The sequence below is a fragment of the Leucopleurus acutus genome (genome assembly GCF_964270905.1).
Source record: "Leucopleurus acutus genome assembly, chromosome: 3".
Lineage (NCBI taxonomy): Eukaryota > Metazoa > Chordata > Mammalia > Artiodactyla > Delphinidae > Leucopleurus > Leucopleurus acutus.
Window position 1 is genome coordinate 54754790 of NC_139145.1, and position 15092 is coordinate 54769881.

Here is a 15092-nt window from a genome sequence, read left to right on the forward strand (position 1 = left end):
TTTGTATTTAATTTTTGATAGTTTGATTAATATGTGTCTTGGTGTGTTTCTCCTTGGATTTATCCTGTATGGGAATCTCTATGCTTCCTAGACTTGATTAACTATTTCCTTTCCCATATTAGGGAAGTTTTCAACTATAATCTCTTCAAATATTTTCTCAGTCCCTTTCTTTTTATCTTCTTCTTCTGGGACCCCTATAATTCTAATGTTGGTGCATTTAATGTTGTCCCAGTGGTCTCTGAGACTGTCCTCAATTCTTTTCATTCTTCTTTGTTTATTCTGCTCTGTGGTAGTTATTTCTACTATTTTATCTTCCAGGTTACTTATACTGAGGTTCTCCTGCCTCAGTTATTCTGCTATTGATTCCTTCTAGAGAATTTTCAATTTCATTTACTGTGTTGTTCACCTGTGTTTGCTCTTTAGTTCTTCTAGGCACGTGTGAGACGTTCCTTGTATTTTCTCTATTCTATTTCCATGATTTTGTATCATCTTGACTGTCATTATTCTGAATTCTTTTTCAGGTAGACTGCCTGTTTCCTCCTCATTTGTTAGGTCTGGTGGTTTTTTGCCTTGCTCCTTCATCTGCTGTGTGTTTCTCTGTCTTCTCATTTTGCTTAACTTACTGTGTTTGGGGGTCTCCTTTTTGTAGGCTCCAGGTTTGTAGTTTCTGTAGTTTGTGGTGTCTGTTCCCAGTGGCTAATGTTAGTTCAGTGGGTTGTGTAGGCTTCCTGATGGAGGGGACTAGTGCCTGTGTTCTGTTGGATGAGGCTGGATCTTGTCTTTCTGGTGGGCAGGCCACATCTAATGGTGTGTTTTGGGGTGTCTGTGGCCTTATTATGATTTTAGGCAGCCTCTGTGCCAATGGATGGGGTTGTGTTCCTGTCTTGCTAGTTGTTTGGCATAGGGTGTCCTTCACTGTAGCTTGCTGGTCGTTGAGTGGAGCTGGGTCTTGGCATTGAGATGGAGATCTCTGGGAGATTTTCACCATTTGATATTACATGGAGCTGAGAGGACTCTTGTGGACCAGTGTCCTGAACTTGGCTCTCCCACCTAAGTGGCACAGCCCTGACAGCTGGGAGGAGCACCAAGAGCCTGTCCTCCATATGGCTCAGAATAAAAGGGAGAAAGAAAGAGAACGAAAGAAGAAGGTAAAATAAAATAAAGTTATTAAAATAAAAAATATTAGGAAAAAAAATTTTAAGTAATTAAATAAAAATGGACAGAACCCTCAGACAAATGGTAAAAGCAAAGCTATACAGACAAAATCACACACAGAAGCATACACATACACACTCACAAAAAGAGAAAAAGGGAAAAAATATGTATATATCGTTGCTCCCAAAGTCCACCTCCTCAATTTGGGATGATTCGTTGTCTATTCAGGTATTCCACAGATGCAGGGTACATGAAGTTGATTGTGGAGATTTAATCCGCTGCTTCTGAGGCTACTGGAAGAGATTTCCCTTTCTCTTCATTCTTTGCACAGCTCTTGGGGTTCAGCTTTGGATTTGGCCCTGCCTCTGCATGTAGGCTGCCTGCGGGCGTCTGTTCTTCGGTCAGATAGGATGGTGTTAAAGGAGCAGCTGATTCGGGGGCTCTGGCTCACTCAGGCCATGGGGAAGGGAGGGGTACGGATGTGGGGCAAGCCTGCGGCGGCACAGGCTGACATGACTTTGCACCAGCCTGAGGCGCGCCATGTGTTCTCCCGGGGAAGTTCTCCCTGGATCACAGGACCCTGGCTGTGGCGGGCTGCACAGGCTCCTGGGAGGGAGGTGTGGATAATGACCTGTGCTTGTACACAGCCTTCTTGGTGGCTGCAGCAGCCTTAGTGTCTCATGCCCATCTCTGGGGTCTGCGCTGACAGCCGTGGCTCACGCCCGTCCCTGGAGCTCCTTTAAGCATGGCTCTTAACCCCATGTCCTCGCGCACCAGGAAACAAAGAGGCAAGAAAAAGTCTCTTGCCTCTTGGACAGCTCCAGACTTTTCCCCGGACTCCCTCCAGGCTAGCTGTGGCGCACTAGCCCCTTCAGGCTGTGTTCACGCAGCCAACCCCAGTCCTCTCCCTGGGATCCAACCGAAGCCCGAGCCTCAGCTCCCAGCCACGCCCGCCCCGGCGGGTGAGCAGACAAGCCTCTCAGGCTGGTGAGTGCTGGTCGGCACCGATCCTCTGTGCGGGAATCTCTTCGCTTTGCCGTCCGCACCCTGTTGCTGTGCTCTCCTCCGTGGCTCTGAAGGTTCCCCACTCCGCCACCCGCAGTCTCTGCCCACGAAGGGGTTTCCTAGTGTGTGGAAACCTTTCCTCCTTCACAGCTCCCTCCCACTGGTGCAGGTCCTGCCCCTATTCTTTGTCTCTGTTTTTTTTTCCTTTTACCCTACCCAGGTGCATGGGGGAGTTTCTTGCCTTTTGGGAGGTCTGAGGTCTTCTGCCAGCAATCAGTAGGTGTTCTGTAGGAGTTGTTCCACATGTAGATGTATTTCTGATGTATTTGTGGGGAGGAAGGTGATCTCCAGGTCTTACTCTTCCGCCATCTTGAAGCTCCTCCCCCACATTGACATTTTCAAAACACTTCTTGAGTGTGCCATACTCTTTCTTCATTCTAGGACTTTGCATATTTTGTTCTCTTTGCCTGGAATGCCCTTTCACCAATTATTCTCTAACAGAGTTCCTACTCCTTTGTAGTGATTGAATAATGTCCCCCCAAAATTCATGTCTACCTGGAGCCTCAGTATAAAACCTTATTTGTAAATACAGACTTTGCAGAAGTAACTAGGATAATTATTGAAATGAGATTATATTAGATTAGGAGGGGCACTAAACCCCATGAGGATGTCCCTGTAAGAGACAGACAAGAACATACAGAGATACAGAAAAGAAGGCAATGTGAAGATGGAATCAGAGATTGGAGTGATGAATTTATAAGCCAAGGAAAGCCAAGGATTGCCTGCAGCCACCGGAAGCTAGGAGATGGGCATGGGACAGGTTCTGTCTCAGAGGCTCCAGAAGGAACCTGTGTGGACACTTTGATTTTGGATTTTCAACCTCGTGACCTGTGAGATTACATTTCTGTTGTTTTAAGTTAACTAGTTTGTGGGACTTTGTTACAACAACCCTAGAAAATCAATATATCTTTCTTTGGATAGCACTGTACATGGTACCTCCTTTGCAAAGCCTTCCCTTATACCACTAGTCTGAATCAAGTAGCCCTTTAATGTGTTGCCCTAGGATCTTCTATTTTTTTTCCACTTCATTATGTTTAAATTTCTTGTTTGCTTTGCTCCCAGGAAGCTATACTACACAGCCTTTCACACGTGTGCCTAGGACCTATCACAATGACCAGCATGTAACAGGTTTCCACAAGCAGGCTCTGACTGATTTACTGTATGTACCTTATTACTCTGTCTCCTTTTGGCACCTAGTAAAGTGGCTGCTACATACCAAGTGCTCAGTAAATGTTGTTTACTCAGTGATGGATTCCGTCAGTTGGCTCATGCTGCTAGTAGTGGCGTGAACCATTGACTATGGCTCTCATCCATCCTTAGCCTCACTAAAGTGTGTAGAGCTTGCCCAGAGGAGGTTCCATTTGTAGAGTCCTTAATAATTCCACAATCCTTTCTCACCCAAAACTCAAGGTGAATGTCCAAAAGCCCTGTGAATCTTGTGTAACAACTGTTCTTATATCCAATTTGAAGAAAAAAATCCAGATCTTATAACTAGACAGTCACAGTAGAACTGAGAAGTTCTGATTCCATATTCATCATTCCTGCCACTGAATTCTATGACCCTGCTAACAGTGGCACAAAAACAACCCAATCTTTCAATTATCCATTTAAGCAAAATGCTTTTACTGATCCTTGTGACAGGTAAAGGAAAAACTGTTGAGAGGGCTTAAGCAAGATGACAGGGAGTATAGGGCAATAGGATTCTAAGGGCATATATCCCAGGAGAATCTCAAGTGGTGGCAGATAGTCATAGTTGTCATATGAGCTCTTGTGTCTTCTTGGTCATTTCTAGATGTGTCCTACCTCATCAGAAACATGTTATGGAGCCAGCAAACCAGTAGGTAATGTGAAAACTAAATGGAAAGAGAAGTAAAAGAAGAACTAGAGAGTGCATACTTGTTCTGAATAAAACAAGAGGAAATGCAATTGTGCATTACAATGAGTCAGTGTTCTACAAAAGCCATGGAGTTGGCCATGCGATTGAGAGTGAGAAGCAAAGACCTGTGGTAGTGGAGAGGAAGGCAAAAATAGCAACATATTTTTTCTTTCAAAATTTCCACTTGAGGAGTAGTTGGAAGCTAGTCAGGCCTGGGATTTCCAGATTTCTCCTGAGATAAATAAATGATGTTTGCTCTCTTTGTGTGTGTGAAATAAGCTCACAGAAATATATGTATATCTCCATAGTATATCTGTCCCCTGAGAGAAGAAAAAACTTTTTTTATTTTAAGACTGAAACAGAAAATGTGTTGCAACAGTACACACTCTTTGGAAATGGAAAATACAAGACAGCATGTACGTTACATAGGGTCAAACAGGAGGAGCAAAGAAGTCTCTGCATTTTTACTGCAGGTGGTACCCTGTGTGGTTAAATGCATAGGTTTTGCAGTTACACTGACTTTGTACAAATCTTGGATCTATTACTAACTCATCTGTATAGGCTTGTACAAATAATTTCATTTCTTCATGCCTCAGTAGAAATCTATAAAACAGGGACAAATAATATACATAATTTACAGGGTTGAGATACGAGTAATAGGAATTATGACATAAATAACGTAAAATAGTACACAGCGTGCAGTAAACACTCAATAAATATAAGCCCTTATTTTTAATGTTTATCTCATGTGGATTCGGCAATAAAAATGTAAAGGTGAAAGAGAACTATGCACAATAGTCAAATGCTCAGACTGTCGGGACTGGAACACCCTGTCCCTTATTGGCTGTGTGCTATTAGGGAGTGATTCAATTTCTCTAAGCCTCATTGTCTTCTTTGGTAAGGTAAGATGATGATAATACCTTTCGCACAAGGTTGTTATGTTATATAAAACACTTACTCAATTACCTGGCACATAGTACTAGTCTACAAATGGCAGCTCTTTCTATTACAGAGCCAGAATTCTTATGAATTGGCTGTGAGAACTGATTGCTTTAGCAAAACACAGTATGTAAAGCAGTAAAGCTTTTCGTTCCATGGGCCACTAAGAGGAAAAGCCCTTTAGTTCGGCTCTTTAAAGAAAAAAAAAAGCAAATAAACAAACCAACAAAGGAAATAACCTTGCTGAAAAAAGATGAAAGATATTGAATTTTTAATAGTAGAGTAAGGCATGTTTCTGGGGGGTGTGTGTATGTGTGTGTGTCTCCTATAGGTACCAAAGTGATAGTAGGTGTTCCTTTGTCACACTTTATTTGAGGATAGAACAAATACTGAGGTTGCACAAACCTCCTTTGTAGAGGAAGCTCAACTGATGTAGCCATGTGACAGTGTGGTCATTGGAAGCCTATACAGTTTTGAAAAACTTTAAGAGGAGAGCATGGAGGTGGTCAATGACTAAAATGTTTCACAAAATTCAGCTTTCAGTTGGAACTAAAAATGTAAATTCAATATGAAATAGCACAGCTAAGCATCAGGGTCTGACAGCTGAGGTCCCACCATTAAGGCAAGAAAGTATTCCTATGGATAACATTTGGCCTGGCTTGAAAGCTATGCTAAGAGTCAGGGGGGAGGAACAGTAACTATTCTTAATAAACACATATATATCAGGAACTACACTGAGTATTTTCCTCCATCTAATCCCTATCATAAGGCTCTGAGATATGTAACATGATGGGTATTTAAGATCAGATATTTGGATTCAGGTAGTCTGGGGTTCGAATCTCAGCTCTTCCATCTTCTACCTGGGTGAACCTGGGCACAGTAAGCCTCCATTTTATCATGGGGCTAATAAAGCTGCCTTCCTGGGCTCTTTTCAGGGTTCTATCAAACAATGAATGCAAAGATCCTAGCACAATGCCTGCCACATAGTAATTGGTCAACAAAAGGAAGTTACAACCCGTGTCGTTATACTCATTTTACAGAAAAGAAAATTATGACTTAGGAGAGGGCACAAAAGGCTAAAACTAAAAATCTTAATTAATGGAGAATTTTTCAAGATGATATGAAATCATGTTATTTCTAGGTACGACCAAGTTACTCAATTCTCGGTCCACAGCCATGTTTATGGAGAATTTCCTCAAGAGCTCCCACACCCATCCCCTCATGCTGTGACACTTAACATTCTCCTTCCCAACAGTAACAACCAGACTTACTGCCACATGTGCAATATTTACCATGTAGCAAATTTGGCACTAAATTTTTTATATGCATTATTTTCAATTTATTGCAATAAGTATCTATGAGGTAGATATTGTTTTTGACACTTGAAGATGAGGTAAGTAGAGCATAGAGAGAATAAATAATTTGCCCCAAATCTCACAAACAAGGCAGTAGGAGACCAGGGATTTGAAGTTGGTTTTGTTAAACTTTAAAGCTCTTACTCATAACACATCACTCCCAATATTAACCTGTAGCCTTCTGCTGTGTTATTGGATCTGAGACACTGAAATAAAATTTAAATGAAAGAATGAACATTGAGTGCCCTTTTTAGAATCCAAAGACTCAGTAAATATAGTCTTGACAAAATATGACACATACGCCACTACAACACCCTGCTTGGGTACTGAAAGCGATGTAGCATCAGAATTCTTTTCAACAGAGATTCATGATCAATCTGAGTTCATAGACAAAATGTATATTGTTTGCAATCTCACATCTATTTTGACGGGTTCCTTTTTTACAGGAGGATATGCATATTCTGAGAAGGAAAGTTATTTTCCCAAGATAATGCTACCCCAAGACAGCACGTCAATGGCAGATGCAGCCTGGGAACTGGATCCCAGACTTCCAGCACGTGCTCCTTCCACGAATCCCCAACACTTATTCTGACTTCTTTTGCTCTAGGGAGACTCTGCTTGTGATTGGGCAGCCTTTGGAAATCACAAGCAAGAAGCCACTAAGAGCACATACCCTATCTGAGTATTTGTGAACAAACCTCCAACTCTTGCCATGGAGAGGATATACACTACTTTTCAGTTAAAATTTCTGTATGGTTCTAAGCTTCCTATTAGCCTTTTGCTAAAATAGGGCTCATATAACCTGGTTTCAAATACAATCCCTAGGTTAATTCATGTGCTTTGATCTGTCCTAGTTATAAATTGCTTGTTAAGAGGAATGTAAATTAGACTGGCAGCTGCTTGCAACATCTCAGAAGGTATCAAAATGTATAGTCTGGTGAAACAGCATCTGTAGTAGTCATGATAGGCTACCTGCTATAAAAAGAATAATTCCTGAGCTAAGGGCTTAATACAATAAAAATTAGTTTTTCACTGTCTGAGGTAGGCTGGTGGCCAGGAAAGGATTGATAGTGGAGGGAGGCTGTATTTCATGCAGTAATTCAGGGTCTCATGTAACTCTGCACTCAGCAGGTAGATGGGAAAAGAGAAAGAAATCGGGTATTCCTGTGGAAGGTTTTTATGGGCTAGACCTCAAAGTCATACCCATTTCTTCCTACTTCCATTGTCTAGGGCCCAATCCCATGATCAAAATTAATCATAAGGCAAGATGGGTAATGTGGTGTCTAGCTGGGTGCCCAGGAGGCAAAAGTGTTGGTACACAGCTTGCTAGTGTGTCTGCAACAGCCAGCAAACTCCCTCCCCATCACAATTCATACGCGTATAGACACACACACTTACAGAACTGGCCTGAAGGAGGGGCCGTTCAAACCTTGGCCATAACATTAACAAAGAAAACAAACAAGAAATCAGCCTAATAGTTATTTTTCATCTGGGCATGAGCTTTTAAACATTTGAAGCAGGGGAGGAGAAATATGTATCAATTTTAGATATGAATTATTTTTTATCCATTAATTCTGATTCTAGGTACTCATCTGAAGTTAAGTAAGAAGAAGATGCACAAGAGTATGTGTAAAAAGATGCTCATTACATCTGTATTGGAATAGGAAAATAGTAGATTAAAATGCAGATAATAGAAGATTGATTAGATAAATTATGGTGCATTTATACAATGTAGTACTCTGGCTTTATATACTATAAAGTATTTCCACATACAGTAACATTTCTATAATAACAAGTAGCAAAATAACAAATACAGTAAGTACTATACATTCATCAGTGCCACCCTGGGCCGCAGGCACTATGTGAAGGCTGTACAGTGGAACTGTACAACACAGCAGCCCTGGCAATACCTAAATCAATATCTGTGTTTATATCTCTGTCTATATGTAACTCCTCTCAGTTCTATCCAGTAGATAGTGCTTTACAAACTTGGGGAACAAATGTATTTCCATCTCTTTTATTTTACTCAATTAATTGTTGAAGTTTCCACATACCTTAATTGCAGAAAATCCAGAATCTCCATCAAAAGGCTCTTCGATCCCTTTGAATAATCCAAGAAAGTTGGGAGCATGGATGGCGCAGATGTGGGGATGTGTGGAATATTCGGTTTCCATTCCCTGGGGGAAGTACACTACAGTACACTGCTGCCCTATGGAGTTACTGACAAAAGCTGCACACGGCCTGAGACACAGTGTACGTCTTCTTCTCTACTTTGGCATCAGGCACAACCCATTATCACAAAAGCTTTTAGGTGATAGAGAGCTTTTCTCTAAATTCTCAAAACAAACATTGTCAAATTGCATGAACTGTCCCTTATTAGAGACATTACTCACCAGTTCTTCTGAGGGAGTGTTTCCTCAATGATTGCCCATCATTTTGTCCTTCTAAGGAAGGCTCTCTAAGGATCTTCAAAGTGTGCCCTCGTGAGCTCTTCCTGGAGGAGGGGAAGGGAGAAATTTCATCAATGATTAGTGATTCTGGCCTCACTCACGCTAGAAAATAAACAGGCAAAAATCTCACAAACGTAACAGGTGTTTATAGGCACTTGTATAAAATCCTTCTTTCTCTTCACAGATCATATATATGTATTATGCATATACATTGTTATATATGATCTACATGTAATCTATAAAATCTACACATGATATATATGAAGAGAGAAATGTCAGGAAGGATGTTTCCCAAACCATACCAGTTATTGTCTCTAATAGTGATGTTGTTTTCCTTATTATTTTTTAACATCCTTACTGGAGTATAATTGCTTTACAATGGTGTGTTAGTTTCTGCTTTATAACAAAGTGAATCAGCTATACATATACATATACATATATCCCCATAACTCCTCCCTCTTGCATCTCCCTCCCTTATTTTTATTTATTTATAAATAAAATTGTTTTTATTTTACATAATTTTATTGTAAAAATCCCTCTTCCTTGCATTTTTACATGCTATATTTTGTCTTCATTTAGCATGGTGTGTGGGAGTAATTGAATGTGTATGGGTTCATATTTGAGTAAATCTGTGTTTAAATGTGTTTTAAGTACCTCAGGGGAAAAGTGTTAGGACAAAGATTATTGAGTGGTATGTCAGGGCTTAAAATTGAAGCAAATTGAGGATCTGAAATTATTAAGAGTGGTATGTTGGTGCTTAATATTGAAGCAAGTTGAGGATCTGAAAGGATGTGGGTGAAATGTGGTTACTTCTCTAAGCAATTTAAAATATATAGCTCCTTCTCTTTCTCAATAATAGCCATGTCTCTGTTCACGTGCCATCATCTCAGTCCTCTCCCTCCATCCTTTACAGAGAAGTGCTAGTAATCAGTTATGGTGACATCACATTATGCTTGTGGGAATAAGGCCACTCACTAAGTGTGCCACAAACAGCATGCAGATCATACAGATATTTGGAAACCTGCAGATGTGTCCCTGTAAGTTTACAGCCCCAGAAAAATGGAATTCGGGCAGTGTTTGGGCCAGAAACTCTTGGGGACAAGGATATATTACTGTTTCACTGTTTCCCACAGGAATTGGCAGTGCTTGCACATAGTAGGCCTTCAATGAGTATTTGTCGAATTGAATTGACCTGAATTACTTTATTATTTAGAAGTGAATCTGCTTCTTTCAGGGCTTGCAGTATCTCATTTTTTTCTCTTCCCATGTAAAGTTTCAAAATATTTCAAACAAAGAAAATTAAGGCCAGTTCTGAGAATGTCTGGCACTGTTTAATGGACCTTGAACAACACAAATGAAAAGATTTCCCATTGGCTCTAGTTTAAAAAAAAAAAATTCTTTCTTAGCAAGCAGTCCACTGTGAGCTATAAAAGAATGAGAATGCTTTTGGGGGGAAAGCTCCAGGGAGGTGGAAAGATGTTCATGGGACTGAGTAAATAGATTCTACCGACAATCTTTCCCAGGCGGGAGAGTTGCCTTTGGAGCACATTATTTGTTATCAAAGCCTGCCAGAAGCAGCGTAGCTGAGGCAAGACTCAGATTTCAAACTCTCCTGGTTTGAACATGATGGAAGATCCCTGGGTAATTTAGCTTCTGACTGAAGGTTTGGGGGATCCTGAGCCTTCCCTGAGTCCTGGGTGAGGTAGACAAAGCTGATCTTCAAAGCTCCCTCAACTTATTTGCTGAAGTTACAATCCAGCTCTATGTGGGCTGTGACAAATTTCCCCTCCAACCATCCTCTGGCTGTGAGCTGCTGCTGACTTGAGTCCCCTACTGATTTTTTTTTTTTTTTTTTTTTGCGGTACGCGGGCCTCTCACTGTTGTGGCCTCTCCCGTTGCGGAGCACAGGCTCCGGACGCGCAGGCTCAGCGGCCATGGCTCACGGGCCTAGCCGCTCCGTGGCATGTGGGACCTTTCCGGACCAGGGCGTGAACCCATGTCCCCTGCATCGGCAGGCGGACTCTCAATCACTGTGCCACCAGGGAAGCCCCCACTACTGATTTAAGTAAGATTTTTTAAAAAAAAGTAAAAACAAGCTTTACTTCCTAATACAAAGATATGTTTTCATTGTAAAAAATTAGAAAATTGTATACTTAAAAAGAACAAAACTAAAGAGTACTATAATCTCACCAAATACACACACACACACACACACACACACACACACACACGTTTGAGTGCATGATTCAGAGTAGAATTTTATGTATTACAGTATGGTTAATATACATAAACCTTTAACATATATTCACACATATATACATCTTCAATAATATCTTAGTATCAGGGAAAAATGTACTATAACTGATTTGTCTCATCTCCTTTTTTGGTTGATATTTTGCTCACTTTCAATTTAAGCAGGGAGTAGATGACTAAAAAAGAGGCAGGGAGGAATCTCAACTGGCGGGCAGACAGATATTTGTGGTGTCAAGGGAAGGTATTACCTAAAAGTCTTTAAATCTCGTTCATTCTTGGAAGAACCAGTTCTTTTCAAGACACTACTGTTTAATTTCCAAATAATTAATTACATTTAGCAAAAGATTCAAGAAGATTTTACAAGGATTTCTCAACTTCATAGAACCTTATTTTGAGAGACTCAAATGTTTCAATGTCTATGTATCTAAAATTTTAAAATAATAAAACACACCCACACTCAAACACACACAAACACTATTTGGAATCAGGACCTCCACTTAGATCACTGGTTTGCCTATATTTCTCCTCCTCTAATGGGAAAAATTTCCTCATTTGTAAAATAAGGAAAGTACTACATGGACTTTTCTAATCTCATGTTTGAAGTTGTATTAATCTAAGATTTAAAGATCTCTAAAAATTCCAATACATATTTCTTAAATTTTTTTTGGAAAAACCATTAGAGTAGTATTTGGAAGTCAAAATACGTGGTTAAATCAATTCTTTTCACAAAACTGGAAGACATTAATAAATTTGCTGTTTTAAAATGGTAGGAGTAGGTAAAGGAATGTATGAAACCAAGATTTTGACAAGGCTTTTTAAAATCCATGTGCATGTTGTATGATCAGAAGTATCTCCTTTGCTTTTTTCTACTTCTAATTTAGGATGCTAATGTTACTTGATGTGACTTTTACAGTTGTGTTATCTATATATTCTTATATTTTGAATTCTGTGAAACAGTTCCCCATGTGAATGAGAACAGTTCAAGAAAAGCCACAGCTCTCTCTCTGATTTCTCTCTAAAGAGTCACCTATAGTTTTATTTTCAAATGGAACAGATGATACAGATACCTTGAAAGCACTGCCTATGGACTTTTAAAAACGATGACTGCAAGTAGATATAAGTGAATGTCAAAATGGCAGGTTCAGACAGAGATATGAAATGGTTCTACACAGTGAAGAGGCAGCTTTGACATAGTGGAAAGATGTTTGATATCCAAAGGCCTAGATTCAATTTTTGGGTCTGTGAATCCCTATTCAAGGGAACTTGGGCTAGGCCTTTAACTCTCTTACACTGCAATATAGTACTTCCCTCAATGTGTGAACATATGAATCAGATATAATAATGAATGGGAAAAAAACAAAGGATATCAAAATTTGTGGATTTAAGTTAAATCAGAAATTATTATTAGAAAAAAGAAACATACAAGATTAGTGATTGAAGCGCCCATCTTAAAAATATAGTAAAAGATGGGCAAATTAAACACAAAGTAATAGAAGAAAGGGAAAAAAAAGAATGAGAGCAAAATCGATGAAATAGCAAACTGATAAAATAGAGATTATAAGAACCTAAAGTTGATTCTTTTAAAATATTAATAAGATTAATAAAACTTTAGCTAGACTGATCAAGCAAAAAGAAAAGAAAACACAAATTAACCTTATCAGTAATGATAAGGGGATCACTATTTAGATTCCCCAGTCATTAAAAAGTTAACAAGGGAATTTTACATACAACTTTATAATAATAAATTTGTCAATATAAATAAATACACAAACCATGTAACTGACAAACTGGCAATATTGACATGAGAGGAATTAGAAAATATCGATAGTCTTATAAATGTTTTTAAAACCACTTAATTTATAATGAAAATGTTTATTATTGAATTATCTTAGCATCCTTGTTCAAAACTGATTGACCATAACTGTACTGGTTTATTTCTGGATTTTCAATTATATTCCAGTAATCTGTATCTTAATCCTTATGCCAGTACCATACTAGGTTACTCTTACTTTGTAGTAAGTTTGACATTCAAAAGTGTGAATCCTCCTACTTAGTTCTTTTTCAAATTGCTTTGGCTATCTGAAGTTCTTTGCAATTTCATATGAATTTTAGAATCAGCTTTTACATTTCTATAAAAATAGCTGTTGGAATTTTGATAAGGATTACATTAATTTGTAGATCATTTTGGGTAGTATTGATATCTTAACAATATTAAATCTTCCTACCTATGAACATGAAATATCTTTCTATTTTTTTAGGTCTTTAATTTCCTTCATCCATATTTTGTGTGAGATGTATGTGTGTGTGAGTGTGTGTGTGTGTGTGTGTGTATCAGATAAATAAATATATGTATCTGCAATGTGTGTGTGTATATATATATATATATATATATATATACACACACACACACACATTGACATATGTTGAAAATTCCAGAAGACAATGTTATAATTTTTGCTTTAAAAAATTATACAAAGTATTTAAGAGGAAAAATTATTATTATTATTATTTTAACATCTTTATTGGCGTATAATTGCTTTACAATGGTGTGTTAGTTTCTGCTTTATAACAAAGTGAATCAGTTATACATATACATATGTTCCCATATCTCTTCCCTCCTGCGTCTCCCTCCCTCCCTATCCCAACCCTCTAGGTGGTCACAAATCACCGAGCTGATCTCCCTGTGCTATGCCGCTGCTTCCCACTAGCTATCTATTTTACGTTTGGTAGTTTATATATGTCCATGCCACTCTCTCGCTTTGTCACAGCTCACCCTTCCCCCTCCCCATATCCTCAAGTCTATTCTCTAGTAGGTGTGTGTCTTTATTCCTGTCTTACCCCTAGGTTCTTCTTGACATTTTTTTTTCTTAAATTCCATATATATGTGTTAGCGTACGGTATTTGTCTTTCTCTTTCTGACTTACTTCACTCTGTATGACAGACTCTAGGTCCATCCACCTCATTACAAATAGCTCAATTTCATTTCTTTTTATGGCTGAGTAATATTCCATTGTATATAGGTGCCACATCTTCTTTATCCATTCATCCGATGATGGACACTTAGATTGTTTCCATCTCCTGGCTATTGTAAATAGAGCTGCAATGAACATTTTGGTACATGACTCTTTTTGAATTATGGTTTTCTCAGGGTATATGCTCAGTAGTGGGATTGCTGGGTCATATGGTAGTTCTATTTGTAGTTTTTTAAGGAACCTCCATACTGTTCTCCATAGTGGCTGTACGAATTCACATTCCCACCAGCAGTGTAAGAGTGTTCCCTTTTCTCCACACCCTCTCCAGCATTTACTGTTTCTAGATTTTTTGATGATGGATATTCTGACTGCTGTGAGATGATATCTCATTGTAGTTTTCATTTGCATTTCTCTAATGATTAATGATGTTGAGCATTCTTTCATGTGTTTGTTGGCAGTCTGTATATCTTCTTTGGAGAAATGTCTATTTAGGTCTTCTGCCTATTTTTGGATTAGGTTGTTTTTTTGTTATTGAGCTGCATGAGCTACTTGTAATTTTTGGAGATTAATCCTTTGTCAGTTGCTTCATCTGCAAATATTTTCTCCCATTCTGAAGGTTGTCTTTTCGTCCTGTTTATGGTTTCCTTTGCGGTGAAAAAGCTTTGAAGTTTCATTAGGTCTCATTTGTTTATTTTTGTTTTTATTTCAATTTCTCTAGGAGGTGGGTCAAAAAGGATCTTGCTGTGATTTATGTCATAGAGTGTTCTGCCTATGTTTTCCTCTAAGATTTTGATAGTTTCTGGCCTTACATTTAGGTCTTTAATCCATTTTGAGCTTATTTTTGTGTATGGTGTTAGGGAGTGATCTAATCTCATACTTTTACATGTACTTGTCCAGTTTTCCCAGCACCACTTATTGAAGAGGCTGTCCTTTCTCCACTGTACATTCCTGCCTCCTTTATCAAAGATAAGGTGACCATATGTGCGTGGGTTTATCTCTGGCCTTTCTATCCTGTTCCATTGATCTA